General features: G+C 30.8%; 1 protein-coding gene across 5 annotated transcripts in view; it reads right to left on the bottom strand.

Annotated features, from left to right (window-relative positions):
- The window catches only part of LOC129989189 (condensin-2 complex subunit H2-like), a 66,725-nt gene that overhangs the window by 38,104 nt on the left and 15,093 nt on the right, over nucleotides 1-13,528 (bottom strand). For 2 of the 5 annotated variants that reach the window (XM_056097567.1, XM_056097568.1), the window contains exon 1: nucleotides 823-955. The exons of 2 other annotated variants lie outside the window; for them this stretch is intronic. The gene's annotated coding sequence lies outside the window, so the exon portion shown is untranslated. Of the gene's footprint in view, nucleotides 1-822; nucleotides 962-13,528 lie in introns of those variants that run through there. One more of the 5 variants, XM_056097566.1, reaches the window with a different exon arrangement.

Here is a 13,528-nt window from a genome sequence, read left to right on the forward strand (position 1 = left end):
AGTTATTCATTACTAAAAAAAAAGTATCCCAAATCACTTTGTTCAATTTTATGATAAACATTTAGTTTTCTGTTTTTTTTATGTGTATATTAAACATTTATAAATAATTAATAGTGGATGAACTGGAAAATCACCTATTTATTTAAAACAAGTTTTTTTTTTTTTTTTTTTTTTTTTGAGATTTATGTGTGCAAACTTTCTCAGTTCATTTGATGAAAATTTTTAAATATAATGAAGTTTAAAGAATTTCCTATTTCAAAACCAACCGATTTCTTCTAAGAAATCCTATATCCCCAGACGTTTCAGCTTTTTTAAATCAATAATTTTGTTTCATAACAATCTGATGCACAGTTTCATACACAGTACACAATTACAAATATATATATATATTAAAGTATTTTGAGTTGAGAAGATTATACAGAAACATAAAAAATAAACAACCAATAAATAAAATGAAAGAATAAAATCAAATATGTTTTTCACGAATTTTGGAACTTAAAACTGGCATTAAAATTGACCTACTTACATAGGATCTTAAATAGTAGAATTATTGGAAAAAAAAAATTCATAATAAGCAAAAGAAATGTTCACAACATATATGGTTTGGGTTAAAAAATGTTTTTACATGCATAGTAATTCATTACCAGAGAATAAAAGATAAGCAAGGATCGCTTATTTTCTTCGAAAACGAAAATAATCTATACCATAGATCACATACTATCATTTGAAAATTCAAATATTTTTGACATACGGCAAAGAATAACGGGACTAATAATATTAAAATGTATCATATTATAAAATAAAATAAGAGAAGCAACTCACATGTTAATGTAGTCGGGGCTTTAGATTAATATTTATGAGTTTAGGAATGCATTTCTTTCACTTAAAAAAAAGACAATTCAGAATTTGTTAATCCTGATCAAAATATAAACACAAACTTCACAAGACCGCGCGGTTTAACCGTTAACATATACACGGAATATTTTGTTGCCACCTTTATTCTAATAATTTTTAAATTTCGGGACGTCAAAACAAAATTTTAATAAAGAACAAATGCATTATTTATTTCAAGTTAATTTAAATGCATTTAGATCTCATTTTCAATCTAAGATTTACAATGTTTCTTTTGAAATGAATTCATGATAATTTACAGAAGTGCATAAAAATTATGTTCCTGAAGAGACGAGTTTACTCAGACAAAGTTGATGACGGTTTAATCTATATATTTTATTAATCTTTTAACTAATTGCATTTTGTTGTTGTCAATATAGCTACAAAATTAAAAAAAAACAAAAAGAGTTAAGCTACAATTTAGAGGAAAGGACCGAATGAACTTTGAAAATCTTATTCCTCTTCAAAACGTGCATCTGATCAGCAAAATTATTTGTTTTCCTACAACTCAAATTAATTTATTTTCCTTTGTTTATATATTGAAGTTTTTGGTTTCGATTATTAACAGTATTACAGTATAGGAAAAGCAAATTATTACAGTACAGGAAAAGCAAATGCGAAATAATTTGAATTTCAAATATCGGTTTCCATTTCTAAAACAGCTACTTAATCTGATTCAATAAAAATATTTTTCTATTGTTATTTTTAAATATTTATTCCAAACTACTGTATTTCAATATCTTATTTAATTTTAAAAATGTCTTGCTAAATGTACTGAAAAATAATTAGAATAGAAAATAGCCTTTTTATTACACTTTTTTCAAAATTTCTTTTTTTGGTTCGATATATTATAAACAGATGGCGCATGCAGGGAAATTTACATTTGATCACAATATTCAAAATCACAAATATAAGAGCTGAATAACCAATACAACTTTCTAATTAAGTTTTCCGCAGTTTCGAACACTAATTGCAATGAGAGGTATTGCAACAAAAAGAGGCAGCATTAAATTAATATCGATAATCGAATAATATCTCTCTGCAGTGACTGATTTAGATATTTTGCGACATTAGGAAGAACGCTTCTCTTTTAATAAGATGATAAATTTGCTTTCATCTTTCTACAAATTTTCATATGTTACTGTATTATTTTAGATTTATTCTTTTTTTTTATTTCATTAACTTTGTGAAAATATAATTGTTTTTATCTATTACAGTATCAAACTGTCCGGCATGCACGTTTGCGCACAATATTATTGAAGCAGATATTTAATTTTCATAGCGAAAGTAATAAAACACAGAGGAACTTGACTAATTATACTTGAGTAAGTAATATTATTTCAATATTTTACCATTTTTACAAAATTATTATTTTTAAAAAATTTCTTTATTTGGCAACCAGGAATATAAAGTTTTTTTAATCGACTTGTTGGAGGTCCCTATTCAAACTAGTGACCTGAGCAGAGGCCTAATGGGAAATCCACCACTGTCTCTCTGCCAATAAAATTCATAAATGATTTTTTGTCATTTTTGCTCATCAATCCTGTTTCAAACACCAATTTCAAATCAGTTCGATTCATCATCATAAAACGGCAAATTTTATCATTCCTTTATTTCAGGTTTCTTCAATCTAATATTCTTTAAACACTAAATAAAAACAATTAATGAATATCTGGATATAATACAATTAATTCAGATATTGCAGGAACAAATGATAAAGTAATTACAGTAACTATTCCATATAAAAAAAACGATTCCATATAAATATTGAATCTAGAGAAATAGAAACATTACGCTTGATATTTTTAAAGTATATGGACATCATATAAATAAAATATGTCTTTGAAATTTATTTAAGTTTCCAAATGGTTATAAAATTTGAAGACTTCGTGCAAGTTTGAGATTCGAACTCGCAACGTTAGGGTTCATAGCCGAATAACAAAGCCACTAGACAAAAGTGTACATTCTTCTCCGGAAGTTGTTATCTGGCTTATGATGTTACCACCACAACTTCCTTTAACCATTACACTGAAAATGAAGCGACCATGCGCCTACAAAGATACATGAATTTCTTTGATATGTGGGCCTTTTTATACTAAAATTATTAATATGCATAATATTTTTAAGGAAATCTGTAAGCGGAAAGTCTGTTTGTCTGTTCGTGTGCCAGAGAATACGAGAACAAAAAAATGAGACAAATTAAGCTATATGATATTTGACAAATGGTTTTTATTATTAGAATTGTAGATTTGCATCTTTGATTGGATGAATTCCGTCAATGGAATATATATTCGATGGATGCAAATGTGATAATTTCAAAAAGCAGCAAGTCCGATAATTGAAATATGATATATGATTTTGATATCGAAATAGTTGGACCCAATCAGTAAAAAGAAAAGGAAATCTGTACTCGTTTTTTTTCTTCTTTTCTGTACAACGGAACTAAATAAAAAACTTGTCCTATAATGGAAATGTACATAATAATTGAGAAATGACAGTCCTGCTTATGTTTTATTATTTTATAACACTGTGAAGAAATTCATGAGTGTGAAAGTGTCTTCCTCTAAATATAATTTTTTTTATCTTCAAAAAAGAGATTTCTAAAGTATCTCACAGTCATCAAAATCTGAAGATTGAATTCATGGACGGTTACAAAATTTGCTTAATCACTCGAGAAAGCACAAAAACATAAGAAATATCAAGTTGTACGGCAAAAGTATTACTATTTTTTACTAAACACACTTTTTGCAATCATAAAGGAAAATAAACAATCCTTTAGTTTATTTTATACCAAGTAGCAACATTATAAAATAATTTTTGGTGCTAAACAGAATTAAATAAATAACGCTACAATTAATGAAAAGAAATTCGTTAAAAGTGTATATATATATATATATATATATATATATATATATATATATATAATTTTTTTAAACTTTCATTTTTATTTCATTTTGGAGCTCGACCAATTTTCAGATGAAATAACAGCTATGATATCATAGTTCTACATCAACCTTTTAAAAACGTATCTGCTGTCAAAGAAGCATACGTAATAATAAAGCAATACTGGTAAAAGCAGGTCAACCTTTTAAAAACGCATCTTCTTTCAAAGAAGCATACATAATAATAATGCAATATTGGTAAAAGCAGGTAAAAAATATATGCGATTAAAAGATGATGATGAAAATTGCCATTTATGCTTTATTCATTGCCTACGCGATTTCGAGCTTCAATATTTATTGCCTGTACGATTTCGAGCTTCAAAAATCCTTAACCAAAACAACATCATGCACTCACATGATAAAAAGCTATTTTTTAAACTATAAGCAAAAATATTTACGAAAAATTACAAAAGATGTGATTATATATTTTACGAAGAAATGAAAATGTTTTAATAAGTCTCAGTTTTCATATATAATGGAAATAAATTCATGAAGTTTCAAAAAAGTCAACTCTGTAGTTAGAAGCACGATAAAAATAAAAAAAGGCCTGATAAAGCATTATTATTATTATTATTATTATTTTTTTTTGAATCTAGCGCGAAACGTTATTGCTTCAAAATTTAACAAAGCTTATCAAGTGAAGAATCTTATTCAATGAATTACTTTAAAATGTTTTAAATTTAGATAAAAGCAAAAAAGCATCCCTCCCCCCACTTTTATCAAGACTTTAACAGCGGAAAAATAAAATGACTCAACGAATCAAAGGACCAATGATACTGCTTTGAATTTCATTATAATAAAACTCATTTTTTAAATTATGCCGAAAACGAATTTTTCAAAAATTATTACTAAGAAATAAAAATATTGTTACAAAATTTTTCTTCTACAACAAATATCGCAAATTAATCGTAATGACGCAGTTCATTTAATTGCTTTAGTTCAGCAGCTTTCTTGCTGTCTAATCCTCCAAGACTTCTACGTGTCGGCGACTCCGACTCTCACCACACACCGCCTCTTTTTACGATCCACACGACTTCTTCCGATACACACGACTCGACCTCGCAGCTTCCGAGTGCCCGTCTTTTATAGTTCCGGGAGGCGGGGCTAGAATCTTCAGACCAATCAGGGCGTAGTTGGCTGTACCTCGTGTCTTAGTGGATGGATCGTGAAAGTTCTCGAACTTTCCAGTATTATCCATTTAGTCGCCAAACTCAAAGTTTACTGATCTCAGCACGTACAGGACCGATCGTACAACGGTCTTTCTTACGATGACTCTATTCGTGCCGGGTAGCAATATTATAGGTTTGTAACATTGCTCCCCTCTTTAAAGACTGACGTCCCGGCAGTCCACTTCAATCCAGCGGCTGGAGTAGGCTTCCGAACAATGTGATGATGTTGATGCGTTTGGCGACTTCCGCACTTTCGAAGATGGCATCATTCGCTAATTTGGCGGCGACTAACGATCCATCCGAACCTTCTCAATGCTTTTGACACGGATCTCTTCGTCGTTTCGGATGGTACATCCAGACTTGATTCCGCTCCTTAAAATGCAGGATGTCCCATGGAGCCAAACATGATAACACAACATGAATCTCAGAAACGAACTCTAGCCAGGATGGTCGGTTGGTCACTTTGAACTTCCTCCATAGAACCAACCGAATATCAGGATGGTCCAACAATGCCTTCTGAAGTCCACTCGAAAGCCAGGGATTCGCCCTCGTCGCCAAAGCTTCCGCAGGAATATCTCCGCTTATTCCGGGCTCATTCTCGACACTTGAGAACTGTCCGCAGCTCTCAACACAGGATCTTCTAAAGAGCACATCAGCCTTTGCTGGGAGAGTTCTTTTGCGACGACGTAGCTTGACTAGATACACAGGAGGTTCTTCGACTTCTATTTGCATGACACTCCTCGAAAAATCCACAGCAAGGCCGGACTCTCCAGGGCTGTCGAGGCCGAGACTACAGGGATCAGCGATTCCAACCACGTAGTCTTCTTTCGTATCATAATGCAAGGAGACACCAAGTGGCCTGCTAAGAGGTTGTCCCATCGACCTTCGGGATGAATCCAGTCCAAACAGAGTCTCTTTAACACCTGCATTCATAGGCATCGAGCACTGGTCTCCACCAACAGACCCGTCCAAACAGAGTTCATCTCCACCCCCAAGTGTCTGTACCCTCGATTCCACTTCAAGGGACTCGTTCGGAGAAGCCTGTTTCAGCTCTGCAGGTATTTGACAGTATCCCTGTTCGCGCATCTCCTCATTGAACTTTGGTTCATCCTCCGGATGGTGAAATTTCTCTTTAGTGACACCGATCTCCACTCGATCCCCAGTCTTCTCTTTTTCCACCTGGCTCTCGCTGTTTCCTTCATCTTCCAAAATGTCTTTCTTTAATCCATTCTTTATTTCTTCTGTGATATCATGGACGTCTTCGGTTTTGTTACTTTTATCTTCTAAAATTTCTATCTTAAATTCATTCTTCATTTTCTCATATCCGGCTTTCAATTCATCTTGTCCTTTCTTTATCTCTGCCATCATGGCAAATAACAATGCGAATTTTTCATCCATTTTTCTGGTTCAAGGTATACACAGGAAAGTCCAACTAATCCCACTTCTGACACCAAATGTTACAAAATTTTTCTTCTACAACAAATATCGCAAATTAATCGTAATGACGCAGCTCATTTAATTGCTTTAGTTCAGCAGCTTTCTTGCTGTCTAATCCTCCAAGACCTCTACGTGTCGGCGACTCCGACTCTCACCACACACCGCCTCTTTTTACGATCCACACGACTTCTTCCGATACACACGACTCGACCTCGCAGCTTCCGAGTGCCCGTCTTTTATAGTTCCGGGAGGCGGGGCTAGAATCTTCAGACCAATCAGGGCGTAGTTGGCTGTACCTCGTGTCTTAGTGGATGGATCGTGAAAGTTCTCGAACTTTCCGGTATTATCCATTTAGTCGCCAAACTCTAAGTTTATTGATCTCAGCACGTACAGGACCGATCGTACAACGGTCTTTCTTACGATGACTCTATTCGTGATGGGTAGCAATATTATAGGTTTGTAACAGTATTCATTCAAGCATTTTTTTTTTTTTTTTTATCATTGAAGAGCTAATTTTTTTAAAACCTTTATAACGGTGTTAAAAAAAATTTTTGTGCGATAATATGCTTTGATGTTACAATGAAAACACATTAAAATTCTGTTTTTATTTTTTGAAATTAAACTTCAAATTAAGATTTTGAAAAATCCATTCTGAATGGGCCTCTAATACCCCAAAAAACAACTTCCCAAATTCCATGCTTCCAACTCGGTTGCTCTGTTAATCAGAACAAACCTTTATATGTAAAGAGAGATTTCAGGGAAACTTATAAAAAAATCGTTAAAAAAATGATAGAATCTAAACCCTAAAAAATAAAAGTTTTGAAAAACTTTTTAAAAAAATTGTAAATAAAAGATCTATCAGCGGGTCCAAAAAATAATAATTTTCAAATGGGTAGGGTCAATTAAAAAACACAAAGAAAGAAATCGCGATCACTGAAAATTTATAGCTTCAAGTTAAAATCTCACCGTACAAGATTTTATGCGATTGTCTAAAGTAATTTACATACAGAATAAATTACAATTCGATATCGTACAATAAAATCCTTTTAATAAGTTGTTTAAGAGATTGACCAAACGACATATTAATAAGGATGACAACCGAATGTGTAACGTATCATAAAGAGGTTTGATTGTAAGAGTTTTTAAAGCAACTTCTCCTATGTTTGATACATCTCTTTGGTACAAAAAATTCATTATGCTGTATTATTATTTTCCGTTGATCAGACCAATCAGCGTATAACATATTCTTTATGAACTTCTAAAAGGTTAAATATAAACTTACCAGACATAAATAAATTCTTTAACATCCAAAACATTAAAAATTGAAATTCGAACATTTTTCGAATCGCAACTAGTACAATACGTCTTTCGTATTGCTCCTTTTGGATAACTATTCTAGTATTTCAATAAACGGGATGCACATTGTTTTAAGAAAGAGCGAACAGAAAAAAGATCACGAAGCATTCGTTATTTTAATATGTTTTCGAATCCCAGGATTCCTTTTCAGAATTTTTTCCCTTTTGTTGGTTTTGTTTCTTGATACATCTGGTAAACAAACCTTTACTACCATGTTTACAAATTATTATATTCATATTCAATATGTGGAGAAACAAAACAAAACAAAAAGCATTCTTCGCACTTCTCGGGAAAATTAAGCAGTTTGAAGGACATTTTCTCGAAATAAAACACCTTTTAAGGATCATTTCTCAAAATTAAGCACTTTTAAGGTGCTTAAAAGTGGTTTTCAAATTTAAGCACTTTTCATGATGCTACGCATCCTGTAAAACTAAGATGTAGAAAAACATAAAAAAAAAATGAATTCGTATCTTTATTGTTACACTAAAAAGATGATTTTTTTAAACGACAATCAAGGGTTCAAAAAAAAAAAAAAAGATTGATCACTAATTCGAAAAGGAAATTAATATACAAAGAATATTTAAAAAAAAAGAAAGCCCTTGAACATTCATTAAATGTTAGCATAAGAATGATTTAAAATTCCAATTCACTAAAAGTGCTTCTGTATGCGATTCACACTTTTACGTTTTATTTTCGACTTCTAGATTTTCAATAAAAAAATAATTTCAACTTTTTAGCGTACTAATTATTTTTTAAATTATTTATCAAAATGATTTTTTTTATTGAAATCGTTACTTTAAAAAATATGAATGAACTATTTTTTAAAAAAAATTGAAACCGATATTATTGTATTTATTCAAAAAAACAACCGTTTTTTTAATAAAAAGACCAATATGGCAATCCAGTTTACAAATAAAAAGACTACAAGATTACCGAGACGTATAAGAGAAATATTGAAACGTATAATAGAAATATACGTTTAATTATCACTTCATAAATAAAAAATAGAACAAATGATAATGTGTGGCATACGAGACAATAATTTAACTGAGTATAAAAACTGAACTAATTACGAAATGGCTAAATAAGATGATAAACTAAAATAACTTTGCCATTTAATTCTTTATTTTATTAAAATTTTTATAATAAAATGTTGATTTTTTCCCTCCCAAAACCAAACATTTTGATCCTCGATTAATTTATCACCCAAGTCTCTACAGATAGTCTCTATGGTTCCTATACAAAAGTCAAAAGTTCCTATTCCAAGTCTCTATGGTTCCTATAGAAAACAAACGGGAGAAATATTAAGAATTGAATAACCATAAAAAGCCTTACAACATTTCTTGATTTCAAATATTTTTCAGATAATAAAGGAACAAGGCCACTCTAATGCATTGGCAATATTTGCTTTCTTCCGTGTCCCAAGGTTTTACTCAGTTATTTGCAATTATTAGCAGTCTAATGTCTGAAAATCACAATGCACATTGTTTTTAATTTTTTTCATTATTTTCTAAATTTTAAAGACAATTTTATTTAGTACAGAGTTTTTTTTAATCTATTGCAAAATTTTCAACGTCTGTTCCAAAAAATAATTCGGAATGTCCTTCAAGGAACATTTTAATCATGGGAAATGTAAAATCAAAAGATGTGCAACAACAGAATCATGGAGTAATTACTAGTCGGCTACGGCGAATTTTCCTTCTAAATATACAGAGATGGAGATATCTAATTTCTTAGTGGTAAGCAATAAACCTTCTCCCCCACAAAGAAAAAAAAAAAAAAATAGATGTACAATAACAACAACAAAAAAGAAAAGGAAGAAAGAAAGATGGGGATTTTTGTACTGGGAACGAAACAACAAAAAACCGCGAGTTCGCAAATTGTACAGACTGTCTATGACAAAGGATACCGACGTGCTCTGATTGGTTTAAGCCTTGCATCTTTTTGGCAATGTTTTTCCAAAAAGATGCCATACCAAAGTGTATTTTTATAAAAATAAATAAAATTTGTGAATTTATCCCCTCCCCCTAATTTTTACGGTTTACATGTAATATTAATCTGGAACACATATACAGCAGAAAAGATCAAATCCTGAAACCTAAATTCAGGAAATATGAAAATTACAATTTATTAGAAAAATATTTTTTTTGTGTGTTTCTCCTTAATATTATTTTGATATAACTAAAAAAAATTAGCCACGAAATCACATATTCCGCTAAAGCTTACATATTTATACGTTTTGGGCATTAAGTAATCATCTTCCCATATGTAGTTGATGGGAAAGTAACAGACGTAAAGCAACAAGTTTCAATGACTGCATAAATTATCTAATAAAGGCACGAAAATCATAGAAAAATAAGAATTATTTAATTGCTGCATCATATGTTGAGTAATTACTTTCACTCAGTTTTTATACTTCTGTGCATAAACAACATTAGTTAATTGTATTACTAGTATTATTAGTAATATTTATTATTATTAATTAGTATTAGTAGTATTACTAGTAATATTTAGAGAAAACAATTATATTAATAAAAATTATATCGTTTTTTCACTCGTATCTTCCATAAAACTAATGAAAGGAACAAGGATTGAGCCAAATAAGCGAAAACTACACTATAATGAGTCCAAAACATCGGCAAAAAGATGCCAAGGCTTAAACCAATCAGAGCACGTCGGTATCCTTTGTCATAGACTTAGTCTGTACAATTTGCGAACTCGCCCAAAAACCGGAAGTTTTAATGCATGAGCTAAGAATAAAATTATTATTAAAAAAAAAGACTGACGGTATTAGCTTAATAATCAACACAAAAATGAATTTGAAGTAATTATTGCACAATATTTATGAACAAACGCATAGAAGTGCGAACTAGAAAATATATAATTAAAAAAAAATTTAAAAATTTAAAATAATACACTAAATTTTTTTTCAAGCAAAAAATAATAGAATAAACAATATGTATTGAACCTGATAACAAAAGAAAACGACAAAAGGGATTTAAAATAGAGAGAAACATGCAAATCTCCAAAGCTATTAAAAATTCATTTTCAAAATCTAGATGGCATCAGTGTTATTCAAATAAGAGAAGTGATAAACAAAATATTTAAAAAAGTTTTTTTTTTTTTTTTCGTTCCATAGTTTTATTTCAAACTAGCCGCCTTTGATGATTAGCTGTTAACCAGGATTAATGATGGCTAAAATTTTCAATCCAGCATTTTACGTAACTTGGTTTTAATAGTTTCTTCAGCAAAATAGTTATCAGCTTAAAATTTTAATAGATATATAATTCTATTATAGACGATATACGCCGTTTTGTTTATAATAATATACTTTTATTTTATTTTCTATCAGCTTCCTTAAAATCAGTATAAAAATACATATACTGTGTCAAGTATAACTTTTTAATAATGTAACCTAATTTCTAATCTGAACCAATGTAAGATTTAGCATTTTTCTTCATGTTAATAGTATTTTAATTATAAATTTTTCACAGGTTCTTCTCAGAATTAAGTAAATATATCGCTTGCTTTCCTGATATCTATTTTGAGAATGATAATTTGTGTTAAAGACAGAAGTTCAATTTCATTATTTTACACGTTTTATCATTTTTTAAAAAAATAGCCATAGAAATTCGGATTGTAAAACAATATCGAAAAAATATCTGTAACTTTAATAGGGAATTTTGTCAATATGTTCCAGGACCTTCTTCCAGAATTCTTATATTTTTATTACTGTTCGAGATACGTTTAATATTCATTCAGAATTTTTATGTATCTGTATTCTTGTTGTATTTAGGTAACATATATAATTCTTTAAAAATTTGATTAATTACAGAAAAAAATTATACGGTAAAAAATTAATACAATTGAAAAGATAATTTTTTGAATTTTAAGATGTAAAATTCAATTTTGTACCGTACTATTTTTAGAAGTTGTTGTGGGAAATATGCTTCCATCACACACACACACACACACACACACATACATTCTTTATTGCAAATTTACAATGTTGATGCCAAATTATATGTTGACTCTTAATTCTTCTCTCTCTTAGCGTTCTTGAGACAACTTGTTCGCAAAATTGGATGGACATTTCGTAGATGAGTTTCGTACAAAATAAGGCAGAAGTCTTCAATTTCGATGGTACGACGACATAGCACATCTTGTTGAGAATTCAGTTAACCACGTGATATCCCTGGGCGGAACTAGCTGCCAATCATGTGTCACGTGGTCTCCCTGTTGTTGTTTAGTATATTTTTTTTTTCTAGCAGAAGCGAACTGGACTCCTGTACTAGAGGGAGTGATATCTCGACTCTCGGATCCCGGCTCTTTCCGAGAGAGTTTTATGTGTAGTTCTCTAGGCTTTCTACACTAAGGCGTATTCATGTGCCTTTTGTTGTTATTGTTACCAATAAACCCCAGAAAAGACAACATGTGTCTTCAAGTCATTTCACTCCAGAACACAATCTTCACTATCGAATAAATTATTGTTCAATCAAGAAACGCAACGATAATTTAACACATCTCATCGCGCTATCTCGATGCGTTTATAATTTAAAGTGTTTATAGACAAAGTAATAGATACGACTCAAATAATGTTTTGCTCAGGTAAATTTGAAATGTGGCAATGATTCTTTATTTTCTCGCATATGTAGTATAAGAGAGCGTATAGTAATTGTCAAAAAAATTTGAACTCGATATTTTGAAGAATTTCCAAGTTTTACACCACTCTTAGTTCGAACAGCACATATTTGGAAAATGTCTGTCTGTCACAAAGATAACTAAAACACGCTTTGAGCTAAACGGATGAAATTTAGTACACACTCTCTACACCAAATTTGAAAATTTCTATCTAATTTTGAGTACAATCTGTTCAAAGGAAATCCATCAGTTCGAATATAAGTTAACGCGATAATTAAAGAATAAAGAGTGCTAGATAGATAAACTTCGGTATATAAATTTAACATCAATAATGTAGGCACCTGTCAAATTTTGTGCTAGATCTATCTAAGGGTTGACCGTCTGTCGGTCTGCACTTTTAGAAATATTAAAAGGAAACAATTGAAAAATGTAATGACTTATACATTTCATATTTGGCATGGGATTGTGTGACTGCAATTGTAGTTCTGTGTTAAATTTTTGTCTCAATTGGTTAAACGCATCTGAAATCAATTTCCTGATATTATTAACCGCATACCAGGGATTAATCGCCAAATAACTCGCCAAGGATGACAAGATAAGAACATTAAAAATACTAAATTCACGCCAAAAGTTAGTATTTAGTAACTACAGTAAACTATTGCCATGTAAGACGTTCTCTGGCTTGACAAGTTTGTAAGAGATGATGCGAGAAAGTTTCGGAGAAACCCCCCTGCTGTTTTTTTTTTTTTTGAATACTACGCACAATATCCCTCTTTACATGGATTCTTGTAAAAAAATTGTTTCGGTAGAATAGATGTTTTTTGCCTTACGAGTAAGATTTTGGAACGAATTATGTTTGTTAAGACGGTGATTGATAGTGGGTAGTTACCAGAGTCATCGACAATTAATCTTATTGCATGAGTAATATAGTAGGTGTTCTAAAAAGCTGTATCTTTATTAGGCGCCACCTTTCTACACTTTTTTGTTCTTTTTCTTTCAGGCTTATTCAAAAAAAAAAAAAAAAATCCCGAATCCTTCTCAATGATTCTTATTTGGAAGTTTCTATTTAAATCGAACAGATAAATAGGAAGC

This window comes from Argiope bruennichi, chromosome 10 (assembly GCF_947563725.1).
Source record: "Argiope bruennichi chromosome 10, qqArgBrue1.1, whole genome shotgun sequence".
Classification (NCBI taxonomy): domain Eukaryota; kingdom Metazoa; phylum Arthropoda; class Arachnida; order Araneae; family Araneidae; genus Argiope; species Argiope bruennichi.